This window comes from Etheostoma spectabile, chromosome 5 (assembly GCF_008692095.1).
Source record: "Etheostoma spectabile isolate EspeVRDwgs_2016 chromosome 5, UIUC_Espe_1.0, whole genome shotgun sequence".
In the NCBI taxonomy this organism is placed as follows: Eukaryota; Metazoa; Chordata; class Actinopteri; order Perciformes; family Percidae; genus Etheostoma; species Etheostoma spectabile.
The window spans coordinates 653,184-672,467 of record NC_045737.1 but is presented as its reverse complement, the minus strand read 5'-3'; the positions used below and the strand labels follow the sequence as shown (position 1 = coordinate 672,467).

Below are 19,284 nucleotides of genomic sequence, written 5' to 3'. Positions count from 1 at the left end.
AAGCCTGTCAGGCCTGCTTCTTCAGCTTGAGCCTCTTCAGCAGCTGGTGTCCACCTGCGGCTACTGAGGTTGCCCCTACAATAGGTAATGACAACCTTCTGACCACAGATCCTAGCAGCCACCTTCACAAATGTGACCCACTTGGATACCACGTCCCCAACTCCCTCTGGGATGCATGAGGAATTCCTCTAAAAGTGGGATTTAAAGAGACAGGGGACCAAGCAGGACATTCCCTGTTCACCTTCACCACATGTTTGGGTTTTCTAGATTTGTCCAACAGGCTCCCCCACCATCTGATCAGTTGACAGCTCTGGTCCTTTATCTTCCAAGAAATACGGTCACATATTTGATGATACAACCTAAATCATTTATCATTTATTATCAATCTTCGGCCTAAGGTGCTCTGGTACAAACACTTCTGAATGACCCTACTGTATGCTCTAACGTGGTGTTTGTTATGGCTAATCCATGACTAGCACTGAAGTTCAATAACAAACGACCACTCAAATTCAGATTGGGCAGGCCATTCTGCCCAATCCCCCCCCCCCCCCCCCCATCAAGTGTGAAGTCCCCCAACAGAACTGTAGTCTCTAGGCATTATTCTTTCCAGGACCTAACACCGATATTCCAAGAGACTGGAACTGCCGTGGATAGGCACAGACAACACTCTTCCTTTCAGCAACTAGGAAGAGAAAAAATGGTTGTGGATGAGCACCAAGCATGAAAAATATGCTGTATGCAGAAATACATTGAGCTGTCTATCTAGAGGATCACAAGCAACCCAGATATGGGAGAGCGGTCTTCTCCACTCTGTAGTGTATCTGTTCAATTCCAAAGTGGAGTCAAAAATTTTAAACGGAAACTGGGTCCATTTTGTGACAACTAACAGAAATACAGAAGCTTTCCCCGCAAATACGCCGAATCTCTTGGATCTCCGTTTATTCTGCACCTCTCTGGGGCGGCTGTGGCTCAGTGGTAGAGCGGTTGCCTGCCAACTGGAAGGTTAGTTGACAGAGAAATTCATTTTATAAGTCTTTTGTTTAATATTTCTTGCAGTAGTGTTTTAAAATATTATGACTTTCATTAATAACTTTATGCACATTTAACAATACCATGTTTCTTTCAAGCCGTGTCTGTGTCTTCAGTTACTGCTGCCTAAACAAAAGGCAGTAAATGTCCCGCTGTTGCATATCACAGAAGATAACAAGAGCCTTAGATCCGAGGTCAGTCAGAGTACATGCCAGCCCAGGGTCTCTGGCGTAGGCATTAGACCCCTCCTTACATCAACACCTGTGAATTTCTGTGTGTGTTTTGAATAAAGGGACAGAGCTGCAGAGAAATTGTTGAATTTTTCACTAGAGCTGCGCTGCGGAAAGCGCTCTCGTGGTAGCTTCCTGTTGCAACTGCAATTAACTGTCTTGCAGTCTGAGTCGTTTCTTGCTTGCCGTTCATTATTTTAGTAGTTAAAGTGTTATGAAACCTGCATTTTCAGGGTGCCGAAACCCGGGGAAGTCACAGCGAGGAGTACAGGACCCGCGATCGACAAGGCAGAACCAAATCTGTCGACAGCCGTCCACTTCGCGGGCCGGGCATTAGGTTGGTCGGAGCTGCCCTGGCACTCGCGTGAGACTTCCACGGTCAACAGCGAACAGACCGGGTGAGTGATGGGGTTGTAGCTTTGAGTGACACACGTTCCATCTGCAGGAAAGGTGCACAAGGGGCCCGGGGTCGCCGTTATGTCTAGCTACGTGCAAGTATCAGTGATGTTTATCCTTACTGTCTGGGACTAGTGAGAATATATCTGTTGCCTGGGCCATATATAAAAGCTTGAAGTAGGTGTAACGTTGGTGTATTTTCGGTCTGGGACACAGTGAGGTGATAACAGGGAAATACTCAGTTGATATTCCAACGCGAATTTTTTCCCGACGGGGAAACTGTAAATGTCGTGAATTGAAAGCCATTTATGAATTCAGAAGTTCGGCAGGGTGATCACATGCTTTATTGATAGGCTATGCTTTGTCTTGTGGACCGTTACATGTCTTGTGTACCTATGTGCGTTGATTCATAGCGGGTATTGTTCTTGTTTTTGTTATTACGTTTGGGCGTTGATTCATAGCGGGTTAGGTTTTGTGGTTTTGATGTTACGCTATGTGTGTGGATTCATAGCGGGTTGTGTGTATGTTGTGACATTTGCTATTTGTTTTGGGTGTTAAGTTGGGTCCAAATGGGAAATATGCTCTCTCACATTTGGGGTTGTTTTCCACAAGGGATAAAGGGGTAATTGTCATGTTAGTGAGAAGGTCGGCAGGGTGCAGTGAATCAGCATTCAGTGTCTTATCTCGGTCTGAGGACACAGGTAGTGGAGACAGGAAGTTCTCTTTCTTTTGCGAGCAAACGGGGTCTCTCTGTAAATGGTCTTTTGATCTAAACCATTTGGAAGAGACGTGGGTTAGAGAGGGGGGTAGGTAAAGAACAGAAGGGATTGTTTTGATCTACCTTTGTGAGACAAAAACATGGTAAATGACACAGAGGATATGGCGCCCACAACCATTAAATCACTGATTTAGAATCTTTCCAGTGGGCACCAATTTCAGAATACATCTTTGTACATGAAGACACGTATAATTATATAGTGCATAGTGATTGGAACATGTAAACTTTATTTTATTCAACATCTAAAAATAAATAAAAGAAAGTAAAAATTCGATGTTTAATAATAAGGTGGTGCTGCACAGGGTTTATTGGGATAATTGTGGTTCTGTGGGATTTTGCTTTAGACCAGGCAACAGGTTGGTGCAGCGCAGTTGGATATTTAGTGTGGGATTTTAGTGTGTGACGTAGATTAGGAAAGAGGTGGGTAGAAACAGAGTGTCTCCGTTCCTACAGATGGATATACATGAAAAAAAACCTTCCGGGAGCGTAGAATTTGTAAAGGAAGGGGACAGATAAATATGGTTTTGATGGAAAAACTCGGTTGAAGCTGTACAATAGTTTTTAGCGCGATTGGTGTGTAGAAGAGAGGGTTGCAGTTAAGGAAAAAAGCGACGGAAGGATACAGCGAGAGTTTGTGGGCTGTAGAATGTGGAGAGACCAGTGAAGGAAAAGGGAGCCGGAGATGAGAGAAATAAAAAGGAGAACAGAGTTAAAAAAAGGCCAGATGTCGAATGTATCTATAGCGGCTTTAAAAAATACATCCAGATGATGGAGACTGGACTGAGAAGACGGAAAAAGCCCCCGCAGCCAGCTCCAACAGCCCCACCCACCCCGCACAGCAGCATGAGGCGGCACTCCCCCACAAAACCGAATGATGAGAGGCCGGAGGAATGGGAGGAGACGAGGAGAGGAGGAGCGAAAGAGCAGGCGGTGCGGGGGGAGGGCTGTCAAGCCTGGGAACACCACTGGGGGACAAACAAGGCAGGGAGAAAAGAAAAAGAGAGAACTGAAAAAGCATCCAAGCCTACTGTTAAATCAGACATCGACTGTATCAAAGAAGAGACTCTTTGCTCTGACCTCAGCCCCCTCAGCGCCCCCAGCTACCAAAAACCACCACCGGATCTGAAGAAAATCTAGAAGAAAATCCTATCATAGTTTCCCCATGATGGAAAGTGGCAAACCCCATAGGAAAGATGGAAGACCTCAAGCCCGCACTATTGAGGTATCGCCCATGACACACGAAATGACTGAAGCCTGTTTAAAGGTAGTGAGACCCTACAAAAGTGACCAGGAATGGTAAACAACTTCAACAGTTGATGGCTCGTACAAATTGAACGGTAAGAAGCAACCAAAAGCTCTGCAAATCGTTTTGGACATAACTGACCAGAGTGAGAGGGGAAATTACACCGGAAAGGAGCAGATGAAGCTGGCTGCCGCAGGAAGTGACAAGCCGAACGTACAGGTTGCCGAAGTAGGTGAAAGAGTCCTGCAGTGTGGAAAGACGACCTGACCCCAAAAATCCAGGATCACAAGGCAAACTGAGGGGAAGACATCTATTCAATGACGGGGGAAACTGGAAAGATGTTTTCAAAACAAACAGTGGGGCTAGTGGATGACGGGAATGTGAAGGAGCGTGACCAAAGCAGTTAAAACTACACCTATGAACAACAGAGGCCTGCCTGGCCGACTCGTCAGAAGCACCAGGTTGGCTGGAGAACCGCCACACCCTGGTTCAAGTAATGGATGGGCAGCACACGTCAGGAGGACGGCATAATAAAAAGGATTAAAAAATCGGACAACCAAATGCATGATGTGGCCCACGCTATGGTTAGCAGCATGGCTAACTCACCAAGGACCAAGGAGAAGAGGCCAAGAGAAAGGTCAAAGCCAAGCAAACCGCTGATACAAACTGCAATAAACCAGGCCATTTTGCTCGAGAATGCCAGAGACCCGCAAAGGACAGAAGGAGAAGCGAACGCCCGAACCCCCCTCATAAGCCAGAGTACCACCAAGATGGGGGATGAATATGAGGAGCTGACGCCAAAGCGGCAAAAATTCAAGCAACCTATCACGGCACGGCGCGACGACCAAAACCAAGGGGACCCCGTGGAATATTGGATTGCCAAACTATTCTCCCTCTCCCTGAAAGAGACGAAAACCTATTACACTCTCACAATGGAGGAGAAAAAACGGGGACTGTTTTATGTGATTCAGGGGCAGATAGGACAGTGCTAAAAGATAGAAACCCAGCATAAGGCAGCCACAATGGATAGCGTAGTTCACTAATGGTTGACCACAATTGTAAAATCTCTAAAACAATATCTGTACTAGACGAAGGATGACGAAGCCCATACAGCAGAAGTAGTGATCCAGTCCAGATTGCCAGTAAATCTGCTAGGAGGGACCTAATGAAACACTAAAATGGCAGTATCACCATAAAAGGAGGAAGAGGCCAGAAAAAATGCTTCAGCTATGTCCATGAAGGACGGGACGACAAAGCGATTCTCGCCCTGACCTTGCCACACTGGGGATCTAGGTCGTCTGTAAGTCACATGTTTAAACGTATATACCAGACATTCTCAAAAGGAATGGCGTTGCATGTGCCATGAAAAATTGAGAGGCCTGAACAGCCACGCATCCAGGTTTCTCGACCCTTCTTGATAACCCCCTTTGAGATAAGATCAATAGGGTGGATAGCCTATGAAGAACAGTTCAAGCAGCGAGGCCCACCAGACAGGTAACAGTAGATATGTCTCCACTACCCAGAACGGACGATGTAGCAGCACAGGAAATTACAGAAACAATCAAAGACCTCCACAAGGAAGAAAACCACCGTTCTTCAATGGCCAGGTCATCAGAGTACCAGGAGGTGGCATCAGCTGGATGCTAGTGACCAGACTGGCAGGACAGAGACGAAAAGTGAGGTCAGGACCACATGGAGCCGAGTGCACCTAGAGGGCGTAGGGAAAGTGACCCGGACAGGGAGTTAACTGGTGACGGTGCTAAACCAACCATTCACATCGACGCTGACCTCACAACTTTTCACTGCTGAACAAATGTTGACCCGCTTTCACAAGTCCCCCAAACATCTGGTCTACAGCAAAACCAACAGATGTAGTTTATAAAGACTGCTAAACCAGTAGAAGTACACGCTAAGGAATCTAAGGCAAGGTAAGTGACAATACCCCTGAGCCCGACGGCAATCAAAGGAATTCCCCTGTCGTGCAGAACATGAAGGCCAGCAGGCTTCTAGTTGACGAACAAGCCTGTGAATGTAACACGCCATTTTCCAGTTAAGAAGCCCGATGGTCAGGGGCGCTTGTTCATGACCTTGAAGATAACTAAGGTGTCAGACTAGAGCCATGGTGCAGATCCACACACCTTACTGAACAATTTGAAAAGCAGAACCACAAATGGTGCACTGTAGTGGACCTAGAAACGCCGTCTTCTCCCATAACAATAAACAAGAAATCACGGAATGGTTCGGTTTCACCTTTGAGGAAAAAGGTACAATTACACTAGACTGCCCAAGGGTTCACATGCAGGTCAACCATCTTCTCTCAGGAGATAATGACGTGCATGGAAGGAGCCAAGTACAGTGACGGGACACCAACGTCCTGGTTAGGTAGATGATATCATGTGCCTCCAAGACAAAGGAGGCCAACGAAACGATGCCGTAAAGCATATTCCAAACTGGCTGCCAGTGGGAACAAAGGACCTCAAAACACAAACTCCAATGCGTCAGGAAGAAGTGATTTGCCTAGGCCACAAATCTCCCAACAGGAAAAGCCCTTACACGGACAGAAAAACAGCTGTATTGCAGAGCCCAAAGCCCGGCCGCACCAAGAGACAGAATGATCGAAGTCATGGGACTTGTAACTACTGCCGTAGCGGATACCCATTATGGCCAAAGACAGCCTCTTTCTGGACATGATGACCAGCTAAACTACGCCTGAGGAGGACCTCACATGGGGACTCCGGAAGGAGGCGACGCATTCCATGTTCTCAAAGACCAAATCGCCAATTCAGGAGTGTTAGGCTCCAGACTACACCTAAGCCTTTGTCCAAAACAGTGGGACTGCAAAAACTAAGGTCATGACTTCAGTGCTATCAAGAAGCCGGCTCAAAGTTTACAGCCGTGGCATTAATATAAAAAGGCTGACCCAGTGGCATGTGCACGTCCCCATTGTGTGAGAGCCGTGTGTGAGAGCCCTCGCGTGCAGAGCTCGGCAGAAGTAAGTGTGGTTCCATCAAACCACTTGCTTGGCCAGCTGCAGTGGACATGCTGATAAACTGAAACCGATGACATTGTGCCCAGCGAGACATTTGTCAATCCTGGACCCTTGCTCTCACAACCGCATTTTAGCGAAAAGAGAGTACAACACAAACCCTGCCACACTGGTTCCACAGAGGATGAGGAGACCCACATTAATGTGTAGAGAACAAATGAAAAACTGCAAACCACGGAAAAGACTTACAAAAGATGATCAATCCGGACAGCATTCATGGTTGGTTGATGATCCGCCTCGAAGTCGTCAACAGGAGGAACAACAGGTGGGGATAGGCAGTGGTGACGCAAGAGTGAAAACGCGCATCAGAGGGCCGTGCCCTCGAAATACTCGCCCACGCAGCAGAGATAATTGCCCTCACAGAAGCATGTAAATGGGCAAGGACAAAATACAGTCGACTATCTACAAGATAGGCCAATATGCTTTTGAAACAGTCATTGTTTTGAGTCAGTGAGTAGACGGGAATGATAACGTCTACAGGAAAAAAAGTAGAGCATGCAGACTGCTAGGTGAAGTACTTCAGGCTATCCAATTACCTCACAAACTAGCGTTGATAATGTGCATGACATACTAAGCAAAAAGATCCGGTCAGCTTAGGTAAATCGGAAAGCCGATGAGGAAGCTAAGAAAGAAGCTGTAAAGATCAGAACAAATTACGGCAAGAGGAGACCACAGGAACCGATCCCTACAGAAGTACTAAAAACATGCAAGACAACCCCCCCAACACGAAAGAGAAAGAGGTAGGCTTCGGACGGGCAACTTGTGTTGATGGCTATATCTGCAAGATTAACAAGCCCTGATACATAAACGTTTGTATCATATGGTAGCTAGTTCGAGCCATGGCGGATGGGCGATGTTCAACCGTGGGAATTGATGTCCATGGTCAGACGGTGTTTCACTACGATTCACATGGCCATCAATTCACTTACTATGCTTTGACGAATTTACCTCTTATCACCTTTTTCCGTAGCAGCCGTCGGTCATCCTATCAGTTGTCCGCACAATAAGCTCGATATGGCGTAAGATTGTAAGCCTCCCAAAGAGATTTTGGGAAATGCCCACCACGGCGTCACATTAGTGTCGAAACCTGCACATGGATTTCTCTAGAGCTAACAGAAGTGGTCATTACAAGGTACGTGTGTAACGGTAGATTCTTCCGAAATGGGTAATAGTAGCACCCTCACGAAAAGAGATGCCATCACTTGTAGCCAAAACACTCCTTAAACGAGGTATACACAGAGTTATGGCATCCCAAGAACTTCATTTTGGAGTGATAATGCCAATTTTGTAAATGAGACAGTGACATTGCTAGTGAAAACCACCTAGGCATCGAACTAAGACCGACAGTTCTACCACCCCCAAAGGGCCGGGGTGGCGAGAGGACTAACGGCACAGTAAAAAAATAGGCAAAGAAAACCATGGAGCAGACAGGAAAGCCATGGCAGCATGTATCACTGGTAGAGGTGTACATGAGCTAACGCCAAAACTCGACAGGCTGAGCCTTTGGAAATGGTAATGGGAGGCCATTTATTTAACTTTGTGGGAAGGGGGTCCACTGGGAAGAGAAAAAGTGTGGATTGACCAGGAGACCTCTAGCAGAGTGGATGTGCAAAGTGTTTAGGATAGGAGTGTTCAAAGTTGCATGTAATATGCTATCTCCACCTAGGATCCCAGGTGAGGGAGGACTCCAACCAGGTGACCAAGTGCTGATAAAAGGGATAAAGAGGGGGAAGTGATGGTCATCACCAAAGTGGGAGGGGCAGTTACACTGTGTAACACCAAGGCCCACAGCAGTAAATATGCTGAACGATAAACGTGGACACACCACAGTCATGTAAAAGCTGCATTCATTCCCACACCGAATAGGCTGGAGGTCGGCGGTATCAAAAACCTTGTCCGCTGAAGAAACCATCTGTGACTTTTTACTCTATACCAGCTATGGGGCTCAAGGGATGGGGGTTCTGTCCTACTGGCCCTCGCGTGTCGCTTGACAGCGACCCGGATGGGGCCCACCAACAAAGGGACGGGAAACCAGTATCCACGATTAATAGTATGCTCCTCAACGAGGGATATGAGAGACTCCGAAGGTGACTTTACAATTCCTTCTTTTCGATTTGAACCTAGGTTAGCGCTATGATAAGTAGTAGCGAGATCAGAGAACAAAAAAATTGTTATGTTTGCACACGTATGCAATAGCCGCAATAAACCCATACGTAGTTCCGAAACCCGTCAAAAACGCCAGGAACTATCTTACCGCACGGCGTACCCTCAGCCGTATCCATTACCTGATGTTTGACCATGAATTGGAAATGCCCCCACCAGTAGACAGATCCAAATGGACTTCTCCAATTTGTAGTAAACCGCTAACAGAGACACAGATAGTCCTCTGTACGGACATGTCATATTACCCCCAGATGCTCGATATAACGCTATGGAATCAGGGTTACATAACAACTCTGGACGGTACAAGTGGAGAGGTCTACCGAGTGCATTGTGCTGTGGGGTCACACGCCGTTTACACCACGCCAAAAGGAACATTGAACACAACCCAAGGCAACGCCTGGTACAACTGTGTACCCTATTTTTCAGGCTCCTGATGCAATGGGGTATACGGACAGCTAGGTCTAACTGGCTATGTGGCCCTATAGGTATCTGGATGTAACAAAGGGTGGGAGGGTGTGGCACCTTAGTAGAACGGCCGATCAATCGTACATGGTAACGCACCACCACCTGCCACGAGCAAACGCAAGTGTCTTTCACCACATGATAGTGTTGGGGAGGATGTCCCCGATGCCCATAAACTGTTGGTCCGATGGCCAAAGGTAGGAATGCGCTTTCCGTGGGTAGGGGTGGGGTAAAGTTGATGCTGAGAATGGAAACATCAAGTTCGAGTAGAAATGTTCATGAATTCACCATAACAGCCCTGTCAAAAATACGCGAAGAGCTCAAGGCGCTATACGATTGATGGCAATACAAAATAGGCTAGGCTGGAACCAGCTGCGGCGTCACAAGGCGGTGTGGTGCCGAATATCGGTACTACGTGATGCATTTTTTTCCCAGAGCATGAGAAAGATGCAGGGAAGCATCATCAATGACATCTTCCAATTTGACTGCGCTTAGAGAGCTGGAGGAGATAATGTGAATAAAGGAGATGGCCTCTCTGGTTGACTTCCGGAACATTGGTATGGGATTATTGCTTAAAATGGTACATCCCCTTGTAAACAGTATGGTAATATTTTAATTAGTGCTAGGATGATAATGCCCGTGTTCATACTCTGATCCAAAGTGTTATGTATCACGAATTGAAACTATGCACATGTTCTATATCAACAACTCTATGACAATCTGAACAGTATGACTGGGGTCAATGCAAAATGGTGCTTATTAAACCCCCTGTAAACAATATTTTTGAACTGTCTGGCCAAAAGGGCGGCCCGCTCCTAAGGGAGGGTCGAGAGGAATTTTTCCTTTCAAAAGAAAAAGGTTTTGCCTTCTCCTGATGGAGTACAGCCTTTTCTGTGGTACATTGTGGTGATGTGTGTGTGATTTATGAAAACCATAAATGGAGGATTAATTGCTCGATGTTTGGTAAATGTACAACAGGAGGGAAAAATGACAGAGAAATTTCATTTTTATAAGTTTTTGTTTAAATTGCTTGGCAGTAGGGTTTAAAAATTAGACTTCATTTATAACTTTATGCACATTTAACAATACCATGTTTCTTTCAAGCGTGTCTGTGTCTTCGTGACTGCTGGCCTAAACAAAAGGCAGTAAATGTCCGCTGTTGCATATCACAGAAGATAACAAGCGCAATTAGATACGAGGTCGAGTCAGAGTACAGCCAGCCAAGGGTCTATGGCGTAGGCATTAGAAACCCTCCTGACATCAAACACTGTGAATCTTCTGTGTGTGTTTGAATATAAACGGGACAGAGCTGCAGAGAAATTGTTGGGAAGTTTCACTAGAAGTGCGCTGCGGAAAGGGCTGCTCTCGTGGGTAGCTTCCCTTGTGCAACTGTCAATTAACTGCTCAGTTGCAGTCGGAGTCGCGTTTCTTGATTGACGGTCATTATTTCAGTAAGTGGAAAGTGTTAATGAACCAGTGGTTCAAACCCTGGCCCTGCAGTCCCATGTTTGGAGTGTCCTGGGTGAGAAAATGAACCACGAGTTGCCCCCAAATCACACACATCGGAGTGGTAAGTGGTATCTGATGAGCAGTGGCAACTGGTCGGCAGCCTCGGCACAGTGGCTGAATGTTGTGTGAGTGGTGAATGTCTCCTGTAGAGTAAAAGGCTCTTGAGGAGTCGGTTACAGACTAGAAAAACGCTATAAAATCCCGTTACAGTTACATTCATTTTTAATCATGTCGCGGTCCATGCTAATATGGGCTAACGTTGACGCCATCAAGAAGCAGCTGATTTTCCGCAAAGAATCTTTAACTGTCTATGCCAATGGAATCCCACTGAACCTGTTGAGTCGTCTTGTAGTGGTGCGTCAAGTGCCACAAACAGTACAGTATATTCCCTTCCAATTAGATTGAATTTGGTATTTATTAACGCGAACAATAATAACAGTAACTCCAGTGAAATGATTTGAAACTTGTTAGTGAGGACTATAATTAGGACTGTATTTAAAGCTGATTCTGGTTTCCAACCTCGCCCCAGGTGTGTCTGTTAAAACACGGACGGAGACAACTTCTCTCTGTTGATGCTTTATTAGAATCAAGCAACGGTACAAACATGGGCGTGGGTAGCTCAGCCATGGCTGTGTTTGTGAGTGTTTCTGCAAATAAATAAATAACATTGTAAAGGCTACCATACACAACGCATAGGAATCATATATACTGTATATGCTAGTAAATGATAACAATAAACCCCCTATTAATTACATTATCTTAATGCAGTGTAACCGTAGCATGTAAATAATGCACCTAAAATACAAACATGAGCAAGGGCGTTCAACAATCACCTCTCCTCACAATCACACCTGATAGACGACCTTTTGTACAAAACTAAAGTAACTAAAGCCACTTTTGTAAAATGTAAGGAGTAAAAAGTAACAATATTCGTGTTAAAATGTAAGGAGTAAGAATGAAAAGTTGTCACAAAAATAAATTGTAAAGTCAAAGTATCAAAAAAAATCGGAAACGCTGCGCTATTATCCATCATTTACAGTAAATATTGTTATCATGGTGCTGTTTACTCTCCGCGGTATTGACTGCACTTGTGGTTTTGACTACTGTGTAAAGGTTTGTTGGTTAGCACACACACACACACACACACACACACACACACACACACACACACACACACACACACACACACACACCCCGAGATGTCACCAAAGCGCTGACACTCATTATCAGTCAACATTCGGAAGTTAATTGTCACAGCTCTGCAGGCCTCTGTTTAATGAGAGGAGGCTCTGTGGGCCCACATGGAGAGCCAGGTCAGCTAACCAGGTGAAGGCAAAGCCTATTAAACACTGATGGAGGAGGTAGGATGGAGGTTTGTGCATTTTTTTTTACAGAAACACTGTAAATCGTTGCATCAGAACACAGCTGTGAATGTGTATTGCATGTGTATGTGTGTGGGAAGGAAATCCAGGGGAGCAGCACAAAGGGCAACTATCATCTGATTTAAATAAAAATTGCAGATTTCTAACTGGAGCATCCTTTTTATCATTTAGGGTTATATGTAATTCTCCAAGTTAATTACGGAGATCTGAGGACACAAGCTGTTTGACAAACCTGTGAACAAATTCTTTAGTTAGAGGTGAAACTGAAAGTGTGCGCGCATGGGTGTGGGTGTTTGTGATATAGAGCATATAGCCTGCATTTTCCAGTAGTAGTTAGAAAACTGCACATAAAGGGTCCTTTGTGGACAATTATGTTAACATTTTAGACAAATCCATCTTTAATGATTTCCTGTTTATCAATATTTCCTCAAATAATTCTCTTAGGAGCCGATTGCTGATCCTCCACACATATTTCATGCATAACAAACAGTTTATTTAAGAGGATGCCGCATTCTGCAGTTTACAGGGAACAAGTAGCTCTGATTATGAGAACAACTTATAATCAGCTACCATGAATATAAAGTGATTGAAAAATGAGGAGGAAACACAAAACAGCCATGTATAGGGCTGCATATCTGCAAGAACTTATACTCCCTTTAGGTCAAACTACATCCTGTTTAAGCATGAGCAATGTCAAGCAATACTTGAGTAAATATACAAGTATCTTACCAGAAGATGACTTTGGTAGAAGTTAAAGTCTCCTTTTAAAATATTACTTGTACGTAAAAGTCTTAAAGCCTGATATTTACAGTACTTAAGTAATAAAAGTAATTTTCTGATATTAAATGTTATTAAGTATTAGAAGTAAAAGAAAAAACTTTGATTATGAACTTTATGCCCAAACGTGTGTAACGTTATCTTCATCATCTGTTGCCATGGCAGTAGAGCCTTCAGCAGGTGCTTCCATGACAGTCATTAGGCTTCCTCCCAACACACTCTAACTCCCATCTTGTAAAATACAGACGCTTGGTCAGGTGACTTTGTCATATTTATTTACCATAAAAGTATCATTTAGCGTCATATAACACATGCTTGGTCATCTCCTTTACGTCATTTAATTGTTCGGAACTATTGACGTCCCTTGTGACGCTGTTAGGTTAAGGAAAAGTTGTGGGGCTTGCAGTCCAATGACACGGGGAAATAACGGGCCATTTTACGACACACGCAGAGATCTCCTGGTGACAGTCCTGTATTAACCCATCCCCACCCCCGGGGGGGCTGTGGTCAGTGGTAGAGCGTTGCCTGCCAATCGGAAGGGTTTGGGGGTTGATTTCCCTGCCCCCTGCAGTCATTGTCGAAGTGTCCTTGGGCAAGACACTGAACCCCGAGTTGCTCCCGGTGCTGCCCCATCGGAGTGTGAATGTGTGTGAGTGTTTATCTGATGAGCGGTGGCACCTTGTACGGCAGCCCCGGCCATAGGTATGAATGTGTTGAAAGGTGAATGTTTCCTGTAGATGTAAAAGCGCTTTGAGCAGTTGTTAAGACTGGAAAAGCGCTATATAAATACAGCAATTTACATTTCATTTCCCCCACCAACCTCCCTACATGGAATTTCCCCCCCAATAATACTTGCTAAACCCTGTCTAGATACTGCTCTCCCCAGTAGGTTCTAGACATGTACAAACGGGGCCTTTTTGTTGCATCATCTTCATTTGGTGCATTATCTTGGCAATTTAGGAGCAATTATTCGCCAAACCTGCTTTTTTCCAGTATAACAAATGTCTTCTGATTTTATTTTGTAATAACGCGTAACTAAGATGCTTTGGGCAAATGTATTGGAGTAAAAGTATACATTTATTTAGAAAATGTAGGGGAGTAAAAGAACAAGTTTCCGGATATACAGATACGTGGAAATTCTACTTAAGTACAGTAACAAAGTATTGGTGTACTTTGTTACATTACAACATTGAGTATTATATGAAGTGATTTGATTTCTCCATTTTTTTTAGTTATTCACAGCCAGATTGTGCTTTTGCAATGATAGATTACAGCTGTAACACCATTTAACATAACCAAATACCATTAACCAGCAAGTTACACCAACTGGTTATTTGGCCACCACGGGACACCGGAAACAAGTTGTTAGCACAACATTGATATATCCTTTAAAATTGATATGGCGACCTTGTTAGCAGATTGATTAATCACACATCCAGCAAACAGAGCAATATCATATTGCTATATGAAGAGTGAAAGTTATGAACAACAACTGTGGCATGCTCCCATTTGTAATAACTTTGTGTCACACACAGCCTGAACTACTGCTCTGTAGTGGCTTTGCTGTGTGTGGTTGTGTCTTTCCAGGGCTGCTCCCTACCAAATGATTACATGCAAACTATCATCGGTGCACTCAAGCCATGTCTGGATTCTTATTTTAGCCTCAGTCTCCCTAAAGCATCATTGCCAGATTTCCTTGTGTTTTTGTCAAGCTCATAAGCCATCCATCCATCCATCTGCTTATCTGGTGTCGGGTTGCAGGGGCAGCAGCTCCAGCAGGGGACCCCAAACTTCCCTTTCTTAAGCCACATTAACCAGCTCCGACTGGGGGATCCCGAGGCGTTAACCAGGCCAGGTTGGAGATATAATCCACCGAGGCCTCCTCCCTGCTGGACGTGCCTGGATCACCTCCCTAGGGAGGCGCCCAGGAGGCATCCTTACCAGATGCCCAAACCCCCTCAACTGGCTCCTTTCAAGGCAAAGGCGCAGCAGCTCTACTCTGAGCCCCTCGGGCATGACTGAGCGTATCACCCAATCTCTAAGGGAGACGCCAGCCACCCTCCTAAGGAATTTCTGAATGGATTTCATCAATGCCCGGGGTTTTGCCACTGTGGAGTTCTTTGACTACCTCAGCAACTTACACCAGAGAAATTGACAACAATCCCCCATCATCCTCCAGCTCCGCCTCTGACATAGAGGGTATATTAGTTGTACTTAGGAGCTCTTTAAAGTGCTCCTTCCACCACCCTATTGCCTCCTCAGTTGAGGTGAACAGCATCCCGCTTCCCCCTTTCTGAGGTTTCCCAGAACACCTTGGTGCCGACCGAAAGTCCTTCTCCATGTCTTCTCCAAACTTCTCCCACACACGCTGCTTTGCCTCTTTCCCGTTAGAGGCTGCAGCCCTTTGGGCCCCTCAGTACCCTGCAACTGTCTCTGGATCCCTCCGGGATAGCATATCCCGGAAAGATTCCTTCTTCAGTCGGACAGCTTCCCTGACCACTGGTGTCCACCATGATGTTCATGGGTTACCGCCCCTTGAGGCCCCTAAGACCCTAAGACCACAGCTCACCACCGCAGCTTCAGCAATGAAAACTTTGAACACTCGGGTTCAATGCCGTTCCTCCCAATCATACCTCTCCATGTGTCTCTGTCATTGCCCATGTGTACGTTGAAGTCCCCCAGCAGAACTATGAAGTCCCCCACTTGAGCCCCATGCAGGACTCCATTCAAGGTCTCCAAGAAGGCCAAATACTCTGAGCCTTTGTTTGGTGCATATGCACAAACAACAGTTAGAGCTTTCCCCCCACAACCCATAGGCGTAGGGAGGCGACCCTTTTGTCCACCAGGGGTGAACTCCAACGCAGCGGCGCTCAGCCGTTTGTGAGTATCCCCACACCTGCCCAGCGCCTCACACCCTGGTCAACTCTGGAGAAGAAAACAGTCCAACCCCTGTCCAGGAGTATGGTTTCGGAACCGAGACTATGCGCAGAGGTAAGCCCCACCAGATTTAACAGGTAGCGCTCCACCTCCTGCACAAGTCCTGGCTCCTTTCCCCACAAGGAGGTGACATTCCACGTCCACAGAGCCCGCCTCTTCCGCCCAGGTTTGGTCTGTCGAATTGTGTTTGGCAACTAAAAATGGAAAAAGGGTTGTGTTGTTGTTTTTGTTTTTTATAAGCCAACGTTAATTGTTGGTTGCATACTATTTCCCTAAATTAGGGACAACCTTCTGGACGATTACTCTTGTCTAATAACCCCACACAATATAAGCTTACAACTCTCTGTCTGTGGCTGTCATTCAATCTCTCTGCTGTTTTCCACATTTTTGGTTTGGTTGCATTTGGTTTGATTTCGTCACCTTCACTTTCAGTTAAGTAAATAGGTACAACTCTAGTAGCCTGGAACTCCAGACCCAAATCTCAAAGATTAAGGGTCTGGCACTGAGGAATGAAAATGGCCCAACTCAAGGGGCCGCATCAAACATGCATTATAAAATCTAACTGCATGTAATTGGATAACACTACAACCTTATGCTTAGCTACCAGAGGAGCTAACTGGTAGATTAAATTGTCGTCATCTGTTTCGCTCACTTCTGGCCCGACTGAATCATATACACCGATGTGTTTGGTGCAGCTCGGCTACAAGGGCATAGTTATTAAGCATCATTACTGAATGCAAGAGTGACTTGCTGAGCAAATTCAAATTGTGCTCTCGCGCAAACTCTGGATTTCCAGGGTACAACTCTAGTGTAGTCACCCAGAAACTCAGCTGTATAATATAACAGACATTATCTTGAAGATTCCTCTAATGAAGAAAATTTAAAAGCTCATCCTTATCCACTTTGTTTCTCGCTAAGTGTTTCTCTTAAAATGTAAGATTTATCAAGATGTGGTTATCTTTGCAGTGCACTTCTCAACAAAAGGTCACCTTGGCCATGAAATGAAGTCCCTGGTAATTACATCTGCAGTCACCCAAGGCCAGCTCATGGATCACAGGAAATGTCGATGCATGTGATTGAGTTCTAGGGGCTAACGTGAGCTGATTGATGGACAGCCAGGACCGCAGCTTATTCAGTTATAAACCCCACCAAAATGAAGCAGCATAGCCCTTGTGTTACTGGGGATGGATTTGGTTGATGAGTCTGTGGATGGACACAATGCATCTACCCCTGCAAGACATTTAGTGTAAAGGAAAATGGGATTCGAGTGTGTTTCAGTTGGGTTTCTGTATTGAGCTCAACAGTCCCGCCCCTCCTCCAAGAGACCCAGAGTAAATTTCCCATTCATTTCTCCCATTGACATCTGGAAAAAATTTGTATATAAAGAATTTTAGACTATGCCTTAGGCTAACCAGTTATGTGTGATTCATAAACATACAACATATCATTTTGAGTGAAAACACAAATATAAAATCCATAAAGTCAAAAAGGTTGTTCATTATCGAACAAAGGAACTACTCATCCCATATACCACCGCGCACCACCGAATAAAAGAAGCTAACATTTGTTTAGCTAACAGCTAATTCGGCTAACCGCTAGCTGAGACAGCATCTAATAACTTTAAAAGACCTTCAAAAACAGCTGTTTTGTCAGCTATAGCCTGCTTTTCCCAGTGTTTACCTTGAGTTAACATTATTTTAGACTGACTCAAGCTGCCCGCTAGCAGTTAGCCAAATAGCTCTTAGCTAAACAACGTTAGCTTCCCGGCGGGGGTTTAGGGCGGAAGCGAGGGAACAGATGGTGATTGTGAATTGTCGTGATTCTTTGTAAAAGGATTCTCGTCTTGCGCATGCGCACAGATCGGGTACCAACAGCTCCCCCTCCTCACCAGCATGAATTCCACCAATCAGAGACATCACTGTGGGATTAAGGGATGGTCCGGATTGTGGGTAATGAAGTACTTATCCAAGACATTGTGAATGAAAGACATTTATCTCAAAATAAGGTTGGTGCGCCATCAACTTTTGCCATCTATATGAGCATATACAATCGTTTAGTCATGTTGTAGCTGGTTTTAAGTCTACCATCAGACGGTTACGATTTTATGGCTTACTCCAGATGTCAGTGGAGAAGTTGCATTGTATTTTTTACTTCCTGAACATGCTGTGTTGAATATTTGACTTGGTAACAAAATGCTTGCTGCAAACAGAACATCAGACATAACATTAACATCAGCATAGTGTCGGGTTCTCCCTGCTGATTCCTCACGTCTGTTTTTAGACTTAGACAGATGTTATTGTCATTCAACTGCACATTCACAACATAGAGTTAAGCGAGATTTTGTTGCAAGGCTCCGAAAAAAGAAAAACAAGACAAGTAAAAAGAGAAACAGTATAAATATAAGTATGTTCAATATAAAATTATTAATTATTATTAGATGGTTATGACTAGTGCAATATCTGTAGCAGCAGGATGTATTACAGTGAAATTAACTATATACATTTAAAGTTACTAAGTGCAAATAGGGTCAACGTAAAGTAACTAGTGTCTTATGTGTGGGACGGGGGATTATTGGGAATTCAGCAGTCTTATGATGTGGGGATGAAGCTTTTCTGGAACCTGGTTGTTCTGCATTTGAAGCTGCTGAACCTCTTACAAGAAGGCAGCAGGGAGAACAGTCCAAGGTTGGGGGGGGAGGGGTCCTCTGTGATTGATTGAGCCCTGGTCAGGCAGCGTTTCGAGAAGTGTCATGGATGGAAGGAAGTGCTTTCCCGATGTATTTCTCTGCTGTCCTCACCACTCTCTCTACACGTTTCCAGTCTAAGGCGGTGCAGGCCCCAAATCAGACAGAGCTGCAGCTGGTCAATATGCTCTCTATTGTACCTTTGTAGAAGTGGTGAGGATGGGAGGGGGGAGGTTTGCTCTTCTCATCCGATGCAGAAAGTCCAAACGCTGCTGCGTTCTCTTCACCAGATTGTTCCTGATCTGCACCCCCACAAATTTGATGCTGCTGACTTGCTCCACTGCGGCTGTTTTTTTACTGAAGTTACAACAATCTCTCTTGTTTTGTTGACATTCAGGATTAGATTGTTTGTGTCAAACTAGTCCACCAGGTGTCTCACCTCCTCCCTGTAGGCCGGTTCGTTATTGTCCCTGATGAGACCCACCACTGTCGTGTCATCCACATACTTAAAGATGTGGTTTGTACCAAACCTGGCACGGCAGTTATGGGAAATCCATTTGGAGATGAAGTGGTCCTTTACCAGCCTCTCAAAGCACTTCATGATGATGGGAGTAATTGCGACAGAGCGGTAATTGTTGAGTGATGAAAT

The 19,284-nt window shown here is 45.0% G+C and overlaps 1 long non-coding RNA gene across 1 annotated transcript; it reads left to right on the top strand.

Annotated features, from left to right (window-relative positions):
* The first annotated feature begins 1,212 nt into the window (after window positions 1–1,212).
* LOC116689579 (uncharacterized) lies at window positions 1,213–16,524 on the top strand. Its single transcript, XR_004332044.1, has 3 exons — window positions 1,213–1,223; window positions 1,464–1,470; window positions 16,409–16,524. It is a non-coding gene; the product is annotated as an uncharacterized LOC116689579 (long non-coding RNA).
* The last annotated feature ends 2,760 nt before the right edge of the window (window positions 16,525–19,284 follow it).